This window comes from Halictus rubicundus, chromosome 4 (assembly GCF_050948215.1).
Source record: "Halictus rubicundus isolate RS-2024b chromosome 4, iyHalRubi1_principal, whole genome shotgun sequence".
NCBI lineage: Eukaryota > Metazoa > Arthropoda > Insecta > Hymenoptera > Halictidae > Halictus > Halictus rubicundus.
In genome coordinates this window covers 10,046,860-10,070,810 of record NC_135152.1, presented here as the reverse complement: position 1 = coordinate 10,070,810, position 23,951 = coordinate 10,046,860, and the positions used below count along the sequence as shown (strand labels likewise).

General features: G+C 44.6%; 1 protein-coding gene and 1 long non-coding RNA gene across 6 annotated transcripts in view; both read left to right on the top strand.

The window, feature by feature from the left end:
• Window positions 1-23,951, top strand: part of Fas3 (fasciclin 3) — a 478,993-nt gene that overhangs the window by 130,861 nt on the left and 324,181 nt on the right. The window lies entirely within an intron of this gene.
• Window positions 1-23,951, top strand: part of LOC143353365 (uncharacterized) — a 235,537-nt gene that overhangs the window by 46,479 nt on the left and 165,107 nt on the right. For all 3 annotated transcript variants that reach the window (XR_013082116.1, XR_013082117.1, XR_013082115.1), the window contains exon 3: window positions 11,725-11,812. This is a non-coding gene — a long non-coding RNA (uncharacterized LOC143353365). The remainder of the gene's footprint in view (window positions 1-11,724; window positions 11,813-23,951) is intronic.

Here is a 23,951-nt window from a genome sequence, read left to right as displayed (position 1 = left end):
TTAGCCGGCGCCTCTGTCTAATTGAACACGCCTAAGCTGACGCTTAATCGCCGCGTCGCCCTATCCAGAGCGTGTCCTGATCTTCCGGACACAATCATTCGGATGAATCCTGTTTCTTAAAAGGATTTCAAAAATGATTACTATCATTAAAGTCTACTACCGTAGACTTTACCACATCTCTGACACGTCATTGTAAGCTAAGGGGTTAAGACCCCCTTATACGTCACGGCTTGTAACTCTGAATGTAGCGAACACTGGAAAATTTTATGAACGGTTTCAAGCAACCAAAGGACGGACAAATGTGTGAACAAAGACGCACCGTTGTACGTTGTTTCGTTGTCTAGAAAATGAACCTTGAACTCGACAAAAAGGTACCCCCTCGAACCCCAGGAGCCCAGGAGTTTCCCCTGCTCTCGAACAACGATGTCCTCGTTTAGGCTAAGCGGCCGGTTGTCGCATGGATCGAGGACCGTGTCGAATCCGTGTATGAACGCGGCCGATGTTCATCGGTCCGCGATCCGTGTCCGATTCGCGGAACGAATGAATAAAGTCGTCCCGGCGTTGCGTGAATCCCGGTCGCAGATACAAGCCGCGGAGACATGTCATCGGCGCTGAACTATGTTCCGGGGGATGAGAGTGTGCCAGCAAAAAAAAAAAAAGAGACAGCTATAGGGGATCGGGACGACAGACGCGCGACACTCGAGTTAAGGGACAGAGATTGGAGCTGCATAGGCGGCGCTGTAACTGGATTGAAATCGCGAAAGATCAAAGAACTGGCTGGGCTGGCTGGCATACGAAATGGTGAATGACGGTGGCGGTGCTGCGCCTGGCTGATAGGCCCAATCAGGACATGGACAGATAACCGGATTCCCTCGGTGGATGTACGCCGTTGCGAGTGTATGTGTGCGCGCCCTCACGTGCGTGTGTGTGCGCGCGCGCATATCTCATTGGACGATCCATCGGATACGCGTAACGCATATTGTGCTCTGATTTAGGTCCGCCATATGTACGGCTCCACGGACAGCTGGTTATTTGTCTTTTCTGCGAGAGAGCCGACGCAACGTGGCGCTCTCGCATTGTTAGCCCGACGCAAAGAGTATTAATTGCTTCTCGTTGGTCGCCCGCTCGGAGCCCTGTACCCCGAATTTGTTTCAATTAGCTTGATTTACCATCATTCCGCCGATACTATCTGTTAACGTTGTCGCAATCATTGCACCGCGGAACCGACCGGTCCGGCCGGCCCGCACTCCGGTGGCAACCTCTCGCGGTACACTGATCCAGTTCGATAGCCGTTCGGTCTCGTTTGTCATTTCTTTCTCTGCGCCGACTGATGGCTATTTGCTATAGCCTGGTTTTCAGAAAAAAAAAAAAGAAAAAAAAAACCAGAGCGTACATCATCGTGATAGCCAACCACGATCCCCTAAACCGGGAATCTCGATAGAGCTTTCTGGCGCGGCTCGATTTATGAAGTACAAAGCACCCGTGAACCGTAACGAAAACTTGTTTCTCATCGGTTTTGTAAAAGTCAGGATAGAGGGGACATTTCGTTCGTGGATTGGAAAGATCTCTGGGAGAAGAATAATGTCGAAACGTTGTACCACGTTCTTCTCAATACAGTCAAACCTGTTTTTGTGCGGCAGATAGGGACCGCATAAAAGAAACCGCACAAAAAATATTCAGAAACTTCATAAATAGCTATAACAAATAATTTTTTACAACATATTAAAGACAATTTTTTTGTAACCTCGCTTATCCGAACACGTAGAGGTACAAGACCGTTCGGATAATAGAGACTCACTAACTACTCTGCATACGCGTTCATATAGCTAATATATAGTATAGTATAGTAGAGGCTCGGTCAAGAGTACGTACATAATTACGAGTTTTAGCATTAATTGATAAGCATTAATGACAGCATTAATTCGTACAAACGAGGTTCTATCGTAAATGTACATTCCATACAATCAATTAACCCTTACCACTCGAATGGTGACTGTAAGGCACCACTAACAATTGCTGTATCATTGTTCAAAATATTTTTTAAATTATTAAATTTGTTTCTATTTAATAAATTACCTTTTTCGTATGTATAACATGAAATATATATATATAGAAGGGAAATATTCTAGGTCGGAAGAAACGTTTCGTTTTGGGGTTAAAATAGCTTCGAGTTGCAAAGGGTTAAATTGCCCAGAAGAATAAAGAATCGCAGAAGTCTACAATCGCGTTCGAGACACAGTCGTCCCTGCGAGCGTCGACGTTCACGACAGCGCAGCGTCGGCCGGGCACGCATAACCGAGCGTAACACAACATTGTTAAAAATTTATGAATGGGATCAATGCCGTTATCGAACCTATTCAAGCAATCGTTGTTTGACGGGCGCGAGGTAACAGAAAATGGCAGCGTGCGTATCCCTGAATATTACATGAAACATCATTTCCAGGAACCGACGTACACCGCACGCCTCGGACACATCCACCCGTTGTTTTCCCGCGCGGTAATGCCCTTAATAATTCCGTCGGACGTTTCCAAGTTCGTTTCAACCAAGAAATTCACTGTTCTGTTTCTCTCTCTCTTTTTTTTTTTGCAAATCGGTCGTTCGTACGTTATAAGCCAAGGCTGCCGGGTAATTGCAGGCTCCGGTGTACCAACCGTCGAGCCTGAACACCGGTTGCATTATCGCAGTCGCATTTCTCTGATTGAAGAGCGTATTTTTTCCCTTCTCCTTCTCTCTCTCTCTCCCTCTCTCTCTCTCTCTCTTTTTCCTTCTCCGCCTGGCGTGTGTCGCACGACTGGGAATGATAGAAACAGAGAAGGGGTGACAGGAGAAGAAGAGGAGAGAGGGCGACGCACAGAGACAGAGGCCCGAGACGAAAAGAGATGGCGGACGTTGAACGAAAACCGGATATATGACGTGCATCGTTAATGCGGAAATATCGCGGAGCAGGCCTGTCACGAGAGCCCATATTCACATTTGCCGTGAATGCGGGACTTTAAATGCACCGTAATTTCGCGTACGATAAGCCGGCATGCACCGCGTCGCGCACAAAGTATGCGTGCGACACACGCGATCCGACCCGAGCGAAACCGAGCCGTGGCCGCGGAGAAGAGTATCCTCCCATCTTCGGATTTTCATCGAAGAAGTCGATCGAGAACGATCGACAAGCGGGGAACAGCGAGCTTATCTGCTCGGCTTAACCCTCGTGCGTCTCCAAAAAATAGTCCCCGCAAAATGTCCTCCCACAATATTCATCCGTTACCATTTTACACTTCAACCAGTTGCGTTTCATTCGGAATGTCATAGTTTCTCTCGTACTCAAACGGGTATATCGGATCGCAGTACAAGCTAGAGAAATACATGATCTTACAGTATTTAACCTTTAAGTGGTACAGTAAAGTCTTGGTCTAAGCCGAACGAAGCTACACGATCTTAGTCAGTTCGCCTATCCTCTCCACTGGAGGGCATTACCCTGCGAGGGGCCACGAAACTCGACCTGTCTCGGTCGCCGAGCAGCGTATACTCAGTATGTATGTATGTGTGATCAGTGTGTACTAATCCAATTACAAAACTTCTTTATTTTTCATTATTCTTTTATGGAACCTTCACCAACCTATTTGTGGCGTTTTTCTGATTAAAATGACACCAAACTCGATATAATTTGAACTGTACTTACCGGTCACGAGAAACTAGTAGCCCTACACGATCTATGTCACATCGCGGACCCAAGGATTAGGCTTTTCTATCAGGACTTTATATTATTTTCTCAAACAGCGATCCGTCACACTAGAATCCTCCCGAAAATTATGTAAAAATTTACTGGGACTCTTGGAAGTATATAGTTTAGTGCTACAAGATCCAAACGTTCGAAAGAAGCTGAAGAAACTTCATACTTGCAATTATCTTACAATTCATCAGTGGAAAGAGGTGTACAGAGACTTTTGCTCGGTTCATGAGTCTTTTGCGCGAAAATGAAATGTGTAAAGACTTTGTAGCCAACTTATTTTTTAACTGTTAATGCGAGGAATTTATTCTTATCTTTCGAGATTATAGACACAATAGATCGCCGGATATGTCTTAGTTTTTCTCGCGAATTTGTTTGCGGATTTTTCTTGTTAGATACGCGTTAGAAGACAGGCTAGCATTGACAAACGATGATGGATTCAGCGTGCCGCGAAATGAGTTAACGAATCGAGATTGGGGGATTACTTTCTACGGTGTTATATGCAGATTTTTATTCGCGGTAATTGGAAATGGATATCGATGGACCGTTACGTATATTGGTTATTTTCTCACCTCCGGCAATATGGTCCTGAAAATATGTATAGGTTCGCAAGCATCCGTTCGCGCGAACGTCAATCGGAAATGTGATATGAAATTTTAGGTATGAAACCTTGTTTTTAGGAAAATCGTGTCACACCATTATAGATGAATTAATGACTAATTGTAGTGCAAGCCGCTACAGTATTTAGTACTTCTCCATTTCATTTCATACGAATCGGCAGTCGAATGAGGTCGGTTGAAAAAATATGACCGCATTGCCATCGGCGTTCACAGTAGAAGCGGACAGTAATGATCGGACACGTTAACCACACCACTCGTAACCCTTGAAACCGGCAATTTTCCACTGCCGAAATATTTTTGACGCAATTTGCAAATGCGAAAGATGATAAAGCTGTTCAAAATTCAAAATTTTTCCCTCAAATACTGGAACACCGTTTCAATGAAACTTGAATGAAATAAATATTAGAATTCCTTAATCGTTAGCGAATAAATTTCTTTTGATTTATGAACGCTTAATCGCGAAAGTCTCATATTGTTATTTCCTGCCGTTTAATTTATACTGTTCATCGACGGATCAAAGTAACATGCATACCAATTTATTCTTGATTCTGCAAAATCTAATTTCCGTCATGCTAAAATTGCAGTGATCGTACAGGTCGGTCATCGACAATCCACACTGTCGCATAATACAAATGCACGAAAACATTATTGAACGCCTTCGTACACAAACAGCTGTCACGAAATTGGTTTCCACGACAGGGGGTGAAGTTAAAACGAAAAGGGCCAGCTTTCAAAGGTTGCGCCCAGGTAAAATCGCATTAAACAGAAAGGGAAATGTGCCTAGTATCCCTATTAAGCGGTGTTCATACATAAATATGACGGTAAAGTGTTCCGTCTGTAGTAAAGCTCATTGATTAGTAATGAAGGCGAGAATGAGGGTGAAGGGGGGAGAGGAAGGGATGTGTTCGATGGATGTTCCGGCACTCTATTTTCGGCGCAATTACGACGGAAGAGTCTCGAGGGCCAGTTTCAAAGACAGGGCAAAAACTATTACGCATGACCATTCCGGGGCGCGCCTTTTCGACGGTCCCACAGGAGCATGTAGAAATGGCTTTTTGGGGGTTGGTTAGGAACGCGGCGGGCAAGAGGTCGTCGATCACGATAAAGGGCAGGGGGCGCACAAAGGGCGAGGCTCGCGCGAGGCTGCAAAGATCCCCAGGATAAGCGCCCCATGGCGCCGTTATTGCATCTCCGACGGATTTTTCCTTCTCTCTCTCTCTCTCTCTCTCTCGATCCACCCCTCCCTTGCGTTCTCACCCTCTCCGTTCCTCCTGTCACCCGGACATATGCAAGGGGACGTTGTCTATTGAATTTTCATGACGTATACGTGCCACCGAAGTGACTCAATTCCGAGGTCTGGAAAGTCGTTGCCACTATCTCCGCCATATTTAGAGACGCGGGAGATCGAGCGTTCTGATCGGCATGTTTGCCGGTTTTATCGACGACCTTGTCTATTCTCTGTACATACACGATAGCTTCCTTTCTGTTCGCGATCCTGAACACGATTTCCTCGATGCATCCTTACCGAAGTTACCGCAATCTAATAAATTGGCATCTTGTACGTATAACGTTGATAGGATTGGATTTATTTGACGCTATACCTACCACCGCCGGTCAAAATGACCGGTTCCAGATTTTTTATTTTACAATTACTGAAGTTATAAAGACGATTTCGTGGAAACGATTAAATAAATACAGTACACTTACACTATACTATATATATAGTAGAGCATAAATCCAAATAAATTCAATCTCGTCATTTTTATAAGACATGTATCAGTCACTTTTAAGGCTCGGTAGGTTTAGTGTTAAACATCACCGTCGCATAACTTACCCCTCTCATCAAGTTCTATGTTCGGAAGGTCGGAGATCGAACGATTCGAATTGTAAAAACGATCCTCGTCCCTCTGACACTATTGAGTCATATGAGACACGACACGTTAGCGACGCTATGCAGACGAGGGCTGCCAGTTGTCAGAGCTGGCATGTATCATTCGTTTTTTCCCTTTCGTTTTGCTGCTCCTTACCCTTCTGGGCGGAGCTGGTGTTACAGGAATGACGTGATGAAAATGGATCGTTACGAGAGGGACTTTAAATCTGGACACCTGGCCCGTCGTGCCGCCGCGACGGGGTATAAGATCCTACCCCTGGATCCCTGTTGATCCTTTCCGCTAATCGTTTCACCAACGTTTCTCCTGAACTACTCTGCGACACACATCGACGAGATGCAAGGGATCCGAGAGATCCGAGTTTTTCCAGCAATGAAAACCCAGCTGAACGTCGCATCGATTAAACTTTCAGGAAGTTAAGATGTGTACGGTGATTTCTCTATATATGTCGCCGAGGCCATAAACGTCCCGGAATTATCCCCCCTATCGCGGGGTATACTCCGTGCGGGACCACGAAACTTGAGAGGCCTCGGACGCCGAGGAGTGTAAACATAACTCGGTAAGACCCGTGTTGTTGACATATATCGAGAATTCGCTGTATTCGGGCTTCTTTCAATTATAAGTTAACATTTGGACCGGGAAACAACTGCAGAAATTAGTTTGCGAAATACATGAAATCTGTTCACGCCGACTTTCCCCATTTGTTCGACTGAGATCTATAGACCCGCAAGTTTTATGTCAATACTGGAAAAAGCGTGCTGAATCGACTCTACAAGGACTGCTTTCAGGAGTACCGAAATGGAATTAAAGAGCATGATTTGTTGTTCAGGAGTTGCACAAGCGTACGCGTGACTCACCGAGTTCAATGACTTCGAGAACGAAGCAATTAGAAAATGTTTACGACTCGAGCCGCCCACACAGTGCAATTTCATATCTCGTGTTCCTTAACCATCTTGTCGATAAGTCCTTCAGTTTTCTTTTTGTTTCACGGTAATCCCCGGTCGTTGAGAGTTACCAGGATTCAGATCCGCGCCGGTCGCAGCGTGCTACGCGCTCGGGAGTAATTTTTCAACGACACGACCGGTAAGCCGTTCCGTTTCCTCGCGGCGACTGCCTCCTAATACGCTCGCGAAAACGAACGTGTAAACGTAAGGCGCGATATTCCACTTATCCGGTATCGTTCGAAGCTTCCAAGTGAAATATCATACTTGTTAACAGGGCAGCCTCCTGCCTGAAGATCGCGAGTTGTTAAACCCTCTGGCTTGTTAACGATGATTGCTTATTTACGCGTTTAACGGCTGGGGTTTTGTGAATACTAAATTTCGCGAAGTACATTATCTCGCTGGTTCGGCTATGCATACCTGTATTCGAAAATATTCCTTTCGTGAAAAAACGTTACATTCGATTAATTTATTTGTTCCGTAAATGCATATTGAGCTCATTGACTACAGTAAGGAATCTCTAGATAAACAAACGGACCACTTGCTCGGCTCATTTACTGAAGCAAATTACTAGACAGTTGTTAATAAGCCGAAGGCTAACGCATTAAAATTTTTTAACTGCGAATCATGTTGAAAGGAAACAAATTTTTACCGAACACAAAACACTCTTTCCTCCATTTAATTGTTACACTCAGCTCTACACGATTTCCTTTCACTGGGGAAATAGATACACACAGGAGATAAATTCGCAAACGGTTAAATTGCTCATTTTTAACGAGTGCGCAAAATCTGCAGTTCAGTTATAAATCGAAAAAAATCGGAGATCCGCAAAATCGTTTCCGTGGTGTACCGGTATCGGTTGACGGAATATCGAGGCCGAAAGAGGTTAAGTGGCATCGATGCGAGGGAAACTTCGAAGCCGGTCGAATCGGTCAAACACGAACGCGGTGTTGCGGGGATACGTGCTCTACGAAGACGACGACCGGATAAGAGAGGTGGGGAGAGAAAAAAAATAAAGGAAGATATTTCACAAAGGAGCCCGGAGCCGCGCCACGGCCGCAATACACTTACGAGATGAGAGATAAGGGATTGGTTTCGGCTTAACTGCGTTTTCCGCCTTAATCCATTAGCGCTCACGAAACGGTTTTCTCCGCTTCGACTCGATCACGCGAACCCACCGATATGCGGTCCGACGATGCGCGGACCCGTCCCAGGGCTTTCAATGGAACCGGAAATACTCGACGGTGCTCGCCACCTGCGAATCCGAATCCCCTTTCGCTATCATTAGCGCCGCCCTCGTCGGTAATAATCGGTCGATCGCCATTTGCCGTGGTTTCGGGAATTATTCGAACCTTTGTCGCAATATGCGACAAGCGAGACATGAAGCAAACGGGTTTCTGTCGCCGCTCGAACCTCTCCCGTCTCTCTTTAGATTTCGAAAGTGGGGCGATTTTTAATCGAAACATCGACTTCCGAGCTAGGCATCACGAATCGAATAGGATCGATCGCGTTCCAATCCCGTAAATCACAGCGTTCGGTTTCCGTGCGACGATTTTCTAGGGGGTCGAGTAAATTTCCTAGCGATGGGAGAAGCATTTGCAAGTGTAGCGGTTTCGTGGGAGGTAGCGCGAATATTATGTCATAAGAAAATATTCCACGTTCCGCGGGGATCGCGTAAAAACTGGAATCGCGCTATGCATTGAATAGGTCGATTCGATCGGGCGCGGTGCACGCTTTTGACATTTTTATCCCGCGGCCCGGCAGCCGGAGCGAACGCGCGCCACTGTAAAATTTTATGGTAGCTAATTGTAAGCGATAGCGTCCGGCTGCGGAGCGTAAGAGCAAGATTTATTCCCTCGATTTGCCAGGAGTTATTGCCCCGCAACACGAAAGTGGATCGCGAACACCGCCGCGCCGGGGAAAGGAGATGCCGGCGACCCATTTGCACTCCTTAGTCGTTTGACAATTTCCTGATAAGATCGCCCGCGACCGTCTACTTCAACGGCGAACTCTCCGGGATCCCCGTGATTGCCTTTTCCTAAGGACTGTTTTTTCCGGGCCGGCCGGTCCCTTTCCACACCGACTTCTACGACTCTGTTAGGCAACTAGTCGAGAGCCGTTCCGAGATACGCGAAAAGTAGAACTCCACTTCAGCGAAATAGTTCTTCTTCTTTACATAATCCTTGGTCAGGGAAAAGAATCATATGATAAGACGGGGATCCTCCTTTCCCGGTCTTTCACTTCCTCCAGGACGAATTTTTTCAGAATTGCTATTCCAGTTTTCTTCAATAGAATCTTTGAGCGGGAAGTAGGCAAAATAAAAATAACCGACAGGCTAGGTTTATTTGAAACTAGACGGCAACGTGTACTTGAATAAGTGTGATGAGCATACTGTGAATTTGTTGCACTCGTGATAATGAATAGATATCTAAAGAATTTAATAGTACCGTTGCATTATTATCAAATCATTTAAACGATTGAGAAAAGAAATAAATCTCTGCGCAGCTTTTGTGTTTTACAATTAATGTAGAAGACTTTTGCATTACATACAAATCCGCAGTGTAGTAATTCATTTAGGTCCACCGATAATTTATAATCGTGTAAAATATTTTCATCAGCATTTCCTTCGCGAAACAACGCAAACGCGCTGTAAATTTCGACGTCAGTTCATGAAATTGACTGTTGCGTTTTGATTAAATTACAATTTTCAATTTAATCTTGAAACAATGCGGGTTTTTTAAGCAGTACACAATCAAAATTTGGTTAGTCTTCCATTAGTAATACCCCTTTGGAATTACCGTCTGGCGTGCAGTTTACCAACTGCATTCCGGATTTTCCGTGGCTATTACACAATAGCCATGCACGTGTACACACGAATAATGCGGAGAATAGGACAAACTTCATTAAAGCCTGCATTTTACATTTCTTGAACATTTCTGGAAATTAATTTAAACGATGCGTGGTGCTCAAGCCACCGATGCTGTAATTTCTTTGACAATTTCTGTAAATAGAGAATTTGAAGAAACTCGTGCATGACAGGTGTCTGGGAATTGGCATGAATAATCTCCAAGATTATTGACGTATGTACAGTGAATTCTCGATATATGTCAACAACACGGGTCATGTCAGCGTCCTGTATCGTTCAGGAGACATACCCGAGCCGTGTTATGTTTACCGAGGCCTCTCGAGCTTCTACTTCACTCGGTAGTGGGGATAATTCCGCGACGTTTATTATCCAGACTTTGGCGACATATATCGAGAAATCACCGTATAATTTAAATCGTTAGAACAAGTATCTAACTATGCTGTAACAAACTTCATAAGATTTCTTGAATAAAAAAAGAGTATTTAACTATTGATGCAAAAGTGAATGTCGACCTCGTTCGGGAAGGGTCAATTTCCACATGTAAAATCGATCGTTAAAAGTTCCGACGCCGCACCACAGTATCGTCGTTCCAGGAATCCTCGGTCAGCCGCACGGCGTCGCAAATTCAGGGAAACCGCTCGACGACGACGGCGGCGACGGCGACGATCAAATCAAAATCGTGGGAAAATAATTGGGTAAATAATTGCGCGCCGGGAGAAGAATGCGTAGCATGCTCGTCGATCGGGCCGAGCGGCACCGCGACGTTACGCGGTGAATACCTGACGCGAGGCGTCGGCGTCGGGACGCCAGAAGTTCCTGGCGATTCGGGGGACACGGAATTACCCGGATCTTCCGGACGGTCGACGCCGAAAAGCCTGATTAAGCGGAAGGGCGGCGCGCGGGCCGGCTCTAATCACGGAGAACGGCAATTAGCGGCCGGCTCCGCGATAAATTCGAAAATTGGATCCCGCGGAAAAGTAACGCGGGCCGGCTAACGAGCGAGTGGCTCAATCAGTCGGCCGCCGCGCGGCTTACTTTGCATCCGATAACCGTCGATGATAGGCCAGCGATGCGATCCGATGCGACAAGCCCGGCCCGATGCTCGCCCGAAACTGCGATTGTTTATGAATACCGTCCTAATGAAGTGGGAGCGAGGAGAACACGGTATCTGGCCCCTCTGTCTCTCTCCCTTCCCTTCCTCCCTCCCTCTCTTTCTCTGTTCGAAGGGGATGGATGTGACACGAAGCCCCGACGCCGTATAACTTCCTGGGTGATTAACTGCTGAATCGCCAGGAACGCGCGCGGCGGCCGAGGTTTCGAGTTAATTGCACCCCTCGCCCGCGCCTGTAATTACGTGGACGATTCCGTCGCGCGGAATCGGCTCCGGCGAAAAACTTAGGAACGCCATCCGTGTCAATAGTCCACGATTCTCTCGCACGCCGTTTATCGGGAAAACGGAGTTGAGTCGATCCTCCTGCGATTTTTCAAATCAATTGTTCGCAGTTTCTTTAAGGATCAGCGTTCTCCTACACCTACACAAAAAGATTTGTCGTGGAATCAATTTAGTTACGGGCGTTTGAAGAATGCAACTCGCAGGTGCGACGTGCGATGCTACTTTATCGGAGACATTCTTTTTTAAAGACTTAACAACCTTTTTTAAAGGCTAACGGTTCTCTCTTGTTCCAGGTAAGGAGAGTGGAAGATCTCGATGAAAGGTTTAAGTATGGGCACGGAGGAACGGCCAGGGACACCAGGAAATGGCAGAGCCGAACGGGTGAGATGGGTTTAATCGTAAATCGTATTACGATCAAATGACCGCGATCTACGCGACCCTCTCGCAGCGCTATCCCCGGCGCCGTGGCGACCAACTATTGTGTTGCGCCGACCGAATGAGGTCCTGCGAGATTTACGGGCGCGTCCTTTATGTTCCGCGAAATAGCGCCAAGGTAGCCCGGAGCTCTCTTGGTTTTCCTGACGAATGGCAATGCACGGCTGAACCCCATGATCCGTGATTTCTGCAGTCTCTGGCCGACGAGACGGCAGAACCGAGTCTCGATCCCGCGCGGGGATTTATCCGCGGGAAGGAGCGAAGCTCGCCGCGAATGCTCCGAGACGCGGAAACATTTGAGGGCGCGTCTTTCGCTTTAATAGATCCCGACAAAAATGGCACTGGGACCGGAGAAATTGAATCTCCGTGGCCGCGAGCATGCAAATACCGTTCCGTGATTTTCTATCGAGAATATTGCTGAGTGACGCTGAGTATATCGGAAAGTAAGAACGTCTGTCATAATTAATTGCCACGGTCGGTGCGCAGTCAGAAGTTACTGGTTGCCCCAGAAATTTTGTTTCGTGTCGCAAATGATCTTAAACATCGTTTCATCAATATCTTCATTTTGTTTCGTAACAACCAAGCTCAATTCTGCCGAGCTGCTAGCGAACTTTTTTAACATTCCTTGGCCAACTGTTCCAACAACATTTGATTTTCATTTATGGCGCACCTTTTTCAAAATATTCTTACGTAAATCCATCGCGAAAATTGTTATCCACTTATTTAAATTATAGTAGTTAAAGGCTGCTCTATACTGTCACAGCAAAAAGATGTCCAGTGAGCATGAAAGGCAAAGTAAATAATAAGAAAGAAGATCGGAACTTTGAGATCTATTTTATACAAAAATATTGTAGTTCACTCACACAGATTCGCAGTGATTTTTCTTTTATTTTCCGAATACGTGAAATTTACAAGCGTATTAGGTTTACGGATGAAGATTTATATGCAATCGGTGTAGCAATAACGAACGAAATAGACAGCGGTTTAGGGAATACTAGAGGGTATTGTACACGTCGCGCACAAGTTAGGCTTAAGAGGTCTCGGAGGTCTCAGCCGCTGTAATCACTATCATACCGCAATGTCAGAAACTAAGCTTCTTGAATTGCACATTACACTTAGCATGGCTTGGACAATGGTCAGACCCTTAATCTCTTACTTCCTTGCCGTTGACTTCCAAGGGTACCAGGACTATTCTCAAGCTACAAAAATGACACCTATTTGTCGGCAATTCCCCGCGTCCGTTAAACTCGCTTTCTTGCCGCCAATTAAAAACACTATTCTCAAATGGTACGTCCAATCCGACAGTGCACGTTCGCTTCTACTTTTATCTTACTTTCTTAATGTTACATAAAAAATTAGCTTCACAATTAACGTTTACCCGGGTGTCTTTTCATCGGGATTTCAAAACGTATGACTTCGGCTGCGATTTTTAAATATAAAAATCTTGAATTTCATTTCTTAAAGAAGATACATTCTTTAAAAATCATTTTAAAATTAATATTTTAGAAACACAGTCATCTAGTTTTTGGTTTAAAGCATACTTATATGAAATTATAAGCGAAACAAGACCATTTGAGATTACAACCCGATACAATCTAAATTTCAGAAACACATGTTTCCACTTTTCGATTCTAGAGCATTTGTACTCCTCGCGGCACATAGTAAACGTTGTTAAGGAGATAAGTGGATCGATAGGAGGATCGGAAGCGTACCGCGATGAGGATAATCGCGAGTAACGATAACGCGTGTCTCGATCAACGATCTCGCCGATTGATCTCGGTCGACGTTTTCCAGACAGATTGCATCTAATAGATTCTTTGCGTAACGTGACCGCAGCCGTGCCAGCCGACATCCCCTATGTTTGCCGTTCTCGAATGAATAGTTATTCCACGTGCACGCCACGGTCCGATACAGCTACTTCTATCCGGTCGTTTTCGATCGGAGATTGCGGGGCCGAATCGAATCATTGGAAATCGCGGCTATCGCGTCGGTGGCGTTTCGATTCGTAATTTTATCGGACGCATATCGACCGGCCGTGTCTCGACGTAGGCCGGACTCTGACAAATTAAACAGCCAGCGCAGCGAAACAGGTCGATCGTGATATCTATTTGCGAGATCGTGTCGAAGAACTCCGTGTCGATCGAGCGGATTAAACGACTGTTGTAAATGAGGAGAAAGCAGGACTGAATCAAGCTCTCGTTACGCTGCTCGGCCACCGTTTCGACGATATCTTCCGCCGTGTTCCCCTAAACGCGGACTCCTCCGGTTTTTACCGTTCGTATTTACGGTTTCTAATCTCCTTTTGCCGTAGCCGATTTTCCGTCCCCGATTCGCCGCGCTCGAAATCCTCGCCGCCGTTCTGTCCAGGTTCTATCATATTGTTTTCGCCGGAATTACTCGGCCTACGTTCATCATGCTCCCTCGAACATCATATTCTCGACTTTTATATTTCAATCGTGAAGCATGCTAGAACGAACTAATTGGTTCTAGAATTTCGTTCGTTATACGTTCGCTCCATTCAAACGGAAACGTCAGAATCTCTTCCACAAGCCGTTCATCGCATGGAAACGTTGCGAGTATAGCGAATGTGTGGTATCACCGGGAACTTCGCTCGCTATAAATAGTATTTCAGCATATAAATAGTAGCTCGCTGTACACAACATTTTTAAACATTCGGTACAACTCAAAACGGCTTCCAGTTTATTTCATTTTCGATCAAAATAGAGAAACGTATCTGTGATCTCTTTTATTTCTAGCATTCCTTTTAAACGTTGATCATGAGCTTGGCTAAAATTATACTAGGTCATTTTAGCTGCAAGAATTTATATCCGGGCACCTAAATTAGATCAAGGGACCATTGAGTTGTTTAAGAGTTCTGACAGACCGTCTTCTTTGAGAAGTGCTATATACTACCGTCGTTTTATTAGTTCTAAAGCGACTCCCAAAATAACAATAATATTTTTCATCACCGACCACGTAGAACGTATAAACTTTCCCTATAAAACTATCATCGCACGTGTTCCACGTCTTCATATTCACAGACCTAGGATTTTACCACCGGTCTGAAAAAATGAAGTACCTTTTCTATTGCAAATTGAGAACACGCTCAAGTAGTTCTAGTCAACGAAAATACCACACCGTCAGTGTTTGACTGGTAGGCGGGGTCCTGTTTTTCGGTTTTCCCGGAGTCTATTGGAAACTATTCCGGTGGAAACCGATCGGCAAAAAGCGAATTCAGGATCAATTAGTACAAGTCCGGCAAGGAGGAGGTTTCGCAGGCGATTGAAATTTCGTGGACGGATAAAAAGCTCGAGGGGGGTCCTCGGGGGAGTTCGGGGACACTAATCGAGCAGCCCGATCGGTCGTCGATACCCTCGTTAGCGGATCGCTTGTTTTCTTTTTTTTTTCCTTTTTGTTTTTTGTTGCGCGCATCGAACGGTCATCCGAGTGAATTAAGCGAGTCCGTGATGGTCAGCGAAGATACCGGGGAAACGAACCGAGCTAATTTCTTACCGCGGAGGTCCAGGGCTCGTTCGACTTACTGCTATTCTCACGCTCGACACGATCCGATGGAACCGTCCTGTCCCTTTCTTCTGCCTCCTCGAATGATGCAATTATTAGCGGATTTCTCGGTAGGACGCTCCTGATAATGACAATCGACGAGTTTTTACCGACCGAGACCTATTCCCGGAGAAATGGACCCAGCGACCGGGCACATTTCGGGTAAATCTACTGGAACGAGCGTCCGATTGTGTTCGGGACCCTGGGAAGTAAGTGAACGATCGGGCTTTTTGCGTTCGACACGTTCGAATTCAAATGCAATTTAAACGCGCCCGATTAAAATAACGCTATTCCCCATTTCGCCACGGTCGGAAGCGTAGGGCCGTCCGCTATGCTCTTAACAATTTGTTGGATTTTGAAGTCAATAGCTCCTTCAATCGGTCCTCGTGGCCTTGATCACCTAAGAGAAATTGCTCATTCTCCAATTACCGAATTATATGTACATGCTCGACAAAAATGAACAGATGAAGCACAAAACAGGGAAATTATCAGATTTTCAGAACTCGATTACACTACTTGTAATTTACTCAAATTCCTAAGAGAAGAAATGCAGTTCTATGCAGTTCCTATTTCTTGCAATCGCTGCGCAAAATTTTTATTTTCCATAAAAATCAGCATTTTACTGATCATATACATCCAATATCATTAACTCGGCACAGAAAAATGTTTAGACCAGTTGATTCGGCATTCGAGGAAACTTGTCATGTCCTTTTGAGTACAACATCATAGTGTTCATATTGGCACGAACTATATCTTTTCGTTGATCGTTGTAAAATGTTTGTCACCTGAATTTCGCCTGTCCTTTCGTCACATTTTCGTGACGATTGAAGGGTCGCTCAGTTGAAAGATTGAAATGAAACATGGCCTCTGTCGATCGCGAGAACTAACAAGAATTTAATTTGGCAATTTATCGTAGCTCTTCTCAATTTTCAATCGAGCCTGTCCAAAGGATTTAAAAAATATTTTTTCGAGTGTCTGGAATCGACCGGTCGACGGCGCGACGAGTGTGAACCGTGTACGTACGATAATTTCGACAGAGCCGGGCGACAGGCACCGCGGCCGCGCCCGGGAAAAAAGAGAACAGTCGTTAATAAATCATTAATTCCTTCCATTTTTTCCCTCGTCCGCGTCAGGAACGGCGAAATTGATGATTCGGCGGAACCGTGTTTTACGCGTAGCGAATTACAGTCTGTCGTTGCCCGAAAAACCGTAAGCTGCAATTTATAATCGCGGCTGTCGATAATTGACGCGGGCGCAGATTACCGTTAACTGAATCGGCTGGCTCGAGAACCTCTCATTTTTATGCTTTATTAATTCCTGGGATTCGCTCTCGCGAGCCACCGTGCACCGGAAAAATTCATCAGGCTTCTCGGCTGGTTTCTGGCAACAAATAGCATCCTCCCCCCCCCCCCTCCGTGTCACTGTCAATTATTTCATTGTTCCCATGTGTAAACCGCTCGACTTCCTACGCCAATATCCTCGAGTCACAACTTAATTGATCGGGAATATCGGACGGACGCCGATGGAAAAGTTTCTCGCTACTTCGGCATCGAACGTTCATTACATCCGCTACAATAATAGCTCCTGACCATCTGATCTTCAAACCTGCACGAGTCGCAATGAATCCCCTTTTGTCAAGATTGTCAAATTAGCGCATTTCGATATCGATTTCTAATACTAGACTCACGGGACCTGTCAATATGACGGGTTCTAATATTTTTAATCTGCGAATATCGAGATTGTAAAGATGCATCCACCAGATACATTCGTGTTATTTTTATAAAGAAGTGTAAAATAGTAATTTTTAGTGCTCCGTAAACCTAGCGTTAACCCATTTGCATCATTAGTGTATATAATACGTTCGATTTTTCTGGTCAAATATAATAAAAAAAAAAGTTTGGTGATAGAGGCCTTTTTTCATATTTCCTTATGATGCAAATGGATTAATAAACAGGAGTGTTTCAAAGCGGAGATTCTTCTTAAAAACTTGATGTGTACTGAATTTTGTGAACCTCAAACTTTCCACAGTCATTCATTACTTTAAATAATGTACATATTATAATATTTTCTAGACAGTTTAGCACTGTTTAGTAAAAACAGTTGAGAAATTTAAAATATTACGTGCATAGAAATCCTGAATTACGTAGTATTGTTTCCAACCTCGTGGTGGTAACCGTCTCATGAACGTACAGCAAAGAGAATAAAACCACCGACTTCATGTTTTTCAGACGAGACTGATCATTAGACTGAGAACTTTATGCATTCATAATAAGAATGGTATGGTCGTACATGGAACTATACAGCCATTAGAATGATCGCACGATGTTGTATTATTTTAGAATTCTTAAAATTATTGAAAGAGGAAATACTAGGGTTTGGACAACTTTTTCCTTCATTTGAAACTGTTGGTTGTCGCTTCTGTACATCGAGCAACGACCAAGACAAGATTATGGCAGTCCGTCGATTCCTCTCCGCCGCTAACGGATCAAAGCCTATAGAAGACTATGCCAGGGCCCGGGATCGATAGTTTCCATAATTGTATAAACTGTGGGAGACCGTGGGCGGTATAAGGGATTGTCGAGCGACCGTCAATCTATCGTCACTGCTTCGAGATTACAGTTTCGGTCTAAATTACCGAAAGACCGGGAGAAATTGAGAAGTTCCGGGGTCGTTCGAAAATGTCCTTTGATAGGGAACACTCAAAATCTCGTAAAATCTGAATCCCCGGTCTCTCCATTCTGCCGCGATATCTCATTCCGAGTGTTTCATTGCCGAGATAGGGCAGGGAAGCGTCAGGGAAACGGGTCCCGGGAAGATAAACTTCTGCTTCTTAGGAAATCGTCGAATCCTCCGGCAGTCGAGATTGTCCATTCGATATTTTTACGGTGCTGGACGCCGATACGGTCGGAAACAAATTTTCCGAGTACGTTTACACGCGGGGGTAGTTGTAGCCAGTGTTTATTAAATTTTTACGCGTTCATGGCAACGATAAAATTATAAAGAGGCCGTCTTGTAGTCCATCAAATAAGTCCGTTGCTTGCTCTCATGGTTTTCATGGAATGGGTCGTCAAAAGTTATCATAATTCGAACGAGCATGCAGACCTACAAATTCGAATGACCAAAATAAAATAACTTTAATAGTAACATTTACTGATGTGCAAGGTTGAACTTTTTGGTACAGGATATACAAGCCGTCTTTCCATCTGTCAATAAAGAAAATAGTTAAATTATTGATTGAGACCCTATTAAAACATTTTTATGTATCGGAAAGTATTGATTGAAAGTAAACGAACAAATAAAAACAACACTTGCAGCACAGATAGAATTCATCCAATAGAAATTTGTTTATACTATCGAATTCTATATTGGCGCAGAAGTTCAATTCCCTAATGTATCGTATTTTTATTAATGGGAATCGAACTGAAAGCGGAAAAGGTTATATAGTGTCTATCCACTTAATTCGAAATTCTGATACCTCAGGGATGCAATAGTAATCTGCATTTTCCGCTATTGATTCAGAAAGAAAAGCCAGAGGTTCGTTGCAAGGAGCTTATGCCAATAGCACTCGTTTTGCGAGATGTTAAGACTTCAGTGAATAATTGTATTCGAGCAGAAATCTTAAAGGAGGGACTACAATTTTTTTAGATAAGCTAATTAATACAAAGGCAACGTATACGGGAAAGTATTGAATTTCTAAACACCACGAGGTGTCAGAGTGATTAAAAATCTTGTTTTTTAACATTCCGCGGCGCAGCTCTTCTCGCAGTGGACCCCTCGATTGACGTCGCTCGACAGGTCGGAAATTTTAATTTTCAATTTTCTATAGTTGCCCGGGGATCGGTGTAAATTCGCAAATGTCTGGCTGGGAGCAATCTAATTTGAATGCAGCGGCGTCTGGGCTAATCCAGATTTTTGCATTCGCTCCGCGAGGCAGTTCCGCGGGACGATACGGCGAAAGTCGACGGATTACATCGGATCCCTTTGTGTAATCGCCGCCGTTGTCTCGTCCCTTTTTAACCCCGTGCCAGCCTTTGTCTTCCCGTCACCTTACCAGCTCTCGAGCCTTTCGTTTCTTCTTCCCTGACGGCTGGGGCCGGCCGCAGAAATCTTATCTGATTTCCAACGTGCTGCACCGACTCGCATATAATTTCGCGCCGGGTACCCCGGCCCGAGGTATCCAGAAAGAGAGAGAGAGAGAGAGAGAGAGAGAGAGAGAGAGAGAGAGAGAGAGAGAGATGGTCGATACGCGGCTTGGAACCTTTCCACGCATAATGCGGAGATTAGAGTGATCCATGCATGCAACGCGGCCTCCGTTCCTGCCCCCGTTTCGAGGTTATATTCATTTTTAATGGGTGAATTAATGGGGCTGGATTACGTGTCACTTGGCACGAATAATTTCTTTGCAAATCCCTGTGGGACCCCGAACAGTCTCCAATTAAACGGTCCTGTTGTGCGACCCGGATGCCTTGATTGAGTCATCCGAGGACTCTGCATACACTTTTGCGTTAAAGATACAGGACGCGCTGGCTCTACACGAAACACGTCTCGTGCTATGCGCCATTTTTGTCTGTTTTCACCCTCATTGCGAACTGTCACATTAGAATTTTCCTAAAAATTCCAGAAAAGTTTACTGAGGCACTTCGAAGTTTAGGGCTGAAAAATTCAAATAAAGCAGTATACGGACAATTTTACTGGGGTCACGAGTGACCCCACGGCACCATTCCAGGGTTAGAATGCCATGCAAATGGAAAACGGTGGAAGAATTTTGTTAGTAGTGTAAAAAAAACGAAAGGGGTCGGAGATTACGTGCAGGCACGGTCCGTCTTTCAATTGTTTGGCGAAATCCGTGGCGTTTTGGCGGGGAATTTGAGATGGGAGGTCGCGGACGCGTGCCAGGTCCATTGGGCCGTTTCTGTAGGAATGCGGAATGAGCCGGGCCGAGAGGGAAAATTAATTTAGCAAGGTGCACGCGTGAAGTTCAGTTTGACAAGTGTCCGTTTTACCACGCACGGTTCGCCGGATTAGCCGTGTTAACGCGCGCGAATCTGCTCCTTCCGGCGTGAACTCGCGACGAGCTCGATGCAAATTTCACCAGCCGATTACGCTAAGATTTCGCGCCTCCCGTGTTAGCTGCTATCCGTGCAAACAGCAGTAAACGATTCTTGCGAGGATTCTTCATATTCATGCCATTATGAAATGTACTTATAGATCAGCACGAAAGAAGTAAATTAGCATTGATTAGAAATAATTGTGTTATAGAATTCATTTAATTTCACTTGATTTCATTTCGCTGATTTCATCCTATTTTCGGCTGTACGAAGGAATAATACCGGTTAGTAAAATATTCATGTCACTAGCTATAAACGAATCGAATCAATTTTCCATGCGGCACGTTGACGGACACGTTTGAATTCATTCCGTCGCTTCAAACGTCCAAATTGTATAATTAAAGCTCCTTGAGACTGCGATTATGCAAACGTATATTTTCACAAATTTTCTACGATATTATGGAATTTGTCACAGGAACATGAAAATTAAATTCCAGTTCACAGAATATGCTATCTTATACTCGAATGCATTGAAATTTGATCTTCATTTGCAACAACAGAATTCATAGAATGCATTTCCACTGGACTGACAATTTGGCATCAAAGAAAAAAGTTTAAGTTGGAGAAACACCATTTTTTTATGAAACTAAATTTTTATTACGGTGTATTAAGTAAATCAAACTTTGTAAGAATGTACAAAACAGGTTACAAAATTACACAATTGCTGTAACAGCGACGAGATGTCAAATCTACCAAGAAGTATTTTCTTTATGGTTTTTTTGGCAATGGCAGCATTGCATATAAGCATTGCGAGTGTGGGTTAAACAACTCGTTCAGATTTTATGTGACTTGTGGGCACAGTGTAGCAGTGAACGCGTTAACAAAAGAATTTTTTGAACAGTGCCCAAAGGTTGAATTGGAGCCGGCTTCGTGTATTCCGCGTTTTCGATTTTTCCACGCCCACGGACGTGCGAAGATCGACGATGCAGTTGTTAGCGTGGGTTCAAGTGTCGATGGAGAACGCGCGTGCAATAAGTGGAAAGCGAATTGCCCGGTAAACTAATTTCCCTTCCGTGCAATCGTTAATTGCCGGCCGGCCGAGGGAAATATTCGACGAATTCCCCGGAGCCGGAAACGACGTTCATTAAAGGACGCCCGTGAAACGATACAATTCGATAAATCGCGAAACCAAAATCGCGGATGAACGGAGACGCGGAAAAGACCGGGCAAGGAACGACCGATGCAAAGTGGTGAAATTGGCGAATACCTCTGTGGCTCGCCGTTGGCCAGTTCTGAATATTTCGCGTGCTCGATAGAACGCTGCACTCGGTACACGCAGTTGCGAAAGTTCGGTCGACCCGTCGAGTTACCTGCGACGCGACGGGGTTACAATTTAGTTCGTTAACAAATTATGCTCGCCCCGCGGGAATCGCAATCTTTTATTCAAACCGCTTTCCGGAAACTGGCGATTTAGTTCGGATGCGATAAAATTGATCAGTCTCGACTACGTATCCGAACTTCGCGATTAGATCTGCGCCGATAAATTTGCCACAATTTCGCTCCATGTGACCGCGTAATTCTATACGTTCATACTTCTCTATCATGTTTAACATATAATATCATGTTTCGTAAATTCAATTCAATCGATGTTAATATTCAATTTAATTTGGACGTTTAATACACGAGAAAAATATTAATATTAAAATTGATATGCTTGTTTGTCACAATTTATAGAATGCGCAAATCCGAAGTCGTAAAAATTTTTTATTGACACCTGCTATTCCGAAGCGTCGTTCTCCTGGGATTGTCATAACCAGATTATGGATTTTTACTCAAAAAGCTTGTCCAAGGCTAGTATAAGAGACAGAAGTTTAATAAAATTATATTTTCTCTTCTAATGACCTTAGAGAAAATAATATAACAATACCGTCTCGATCATGAAAGCGTCCTCAGTTTCCTAGTGGCTGTATCATGCAAAAATATCTCAAGAAAATGATCGATGAACGGCAAAGTCGGAGGCTCCAAACTTGAAAATGAGTCCCGGGTACTGTGCGTGTCGCACAAGAACTCTCGTGAAAGGATCGCGGGGCTGATTGGTCAGAGAGGGCACGCCTCTAGCTGCTCTATTGGCTAAAGCGGTGGCACATACTATGCAGCGTGTGACGTCAAAGCCCAAGCATTTGCCTACTGGAGCCTCAACGGTGGGAATAGGCGGAGCGAGCGAGTGCCCCCTTTGCCCTTGTGCCGTCCTGCGAGATTTCTTGCGAGGCACGTATATTATACTATTTTTTTTTTTTTACCGAAATGATCACAATTCAAATGTCAACAATCTCGAGAGAATGGGAAATTTAGTGTTCAAATACTTCTGAAAGTATTAATTAAAGAACCTAAACAGCCTCTGCTTTGGCCATTGTTGCTACCACCACCGATCCATTCCGTTTTTCTTGCCCCGTCATCCAATATCTCGGACCATCGGCGGCGTTACGAATGACTGAGCGAGGGATGTCTCTGGGGCTAATCCCGCGGGCAAAGCGATCGCCTCGTTCGGCATCTAATTTTCCGCGGAAATCTCGGGAGCCGAGGCTCGTCCCTCGAATGAAATTAGATCTCGTCAGTGGAAAAGCGTCGACCCGTTCCGGATCGTTTACAAGATTCTTCCCGGGGAAGTGGCACGAGCATAGTTCCGCGGATATATTCGCCGTCCACGATAGTAATGGCTCCCGCATGAAAAGGATGCCGGAGTCATTGTGCCGGCATAAAGAAACCGTGGATGTGCAGCCAGCCCCGGGTCTCGGCCCGGGGTTTTTTATCTGTAAATAATACTTCCGTGCTTTCCGCGGGTTTATACACGTTATTTCGCTGTGATGTACAACGCACGCGGACGCGTATTTGTTCTACGGGCGGCCTTCCTGGCCACCCTTCCTCATCCCCCGCGTTCTTTCTTCCCTCTTTCGCTGGTTCCTTCCCTCGTTCGTTCCTGTTTTTCAGCAGCGCACTCTCCTACGCCATTGGTCCGAATGTCAATTAATTCAATAGCCGATATTCAATTTTTTTTTTGTTCAACCCTTATAATGCCCAAACAGCTACTCTTATCTCCTTTGAGAATTGTTTGCTCTCCTAAAAAGATCGCAACACTGATCTGAATGTTTTTCCTCCGGACAAGATTACTTTGATTCATAGTTTCAAAGTAGAAATTAAATACTTTAGTATACGGACGAATTTATTTGTGTACCCTGGTTGTTTAGACAACGGTTAACCAGCACTTGTACATAGGAAGCGCTTACGTTCATTGAGGGGTTGACAAATTCTTAGTTGTTCATTTTAAGAAATTTCTAAGATCGAGGTATATATTGAAAATGTTTCCAGCAGAAGTGTTAAATAATCCACCAAGGCGTTAACAGCTTGCTCAGCTGATTTGAAAGAATTTTTAAGTTCTACATATTATTGTAAATGTTTCTAGACGAATTACACAATTT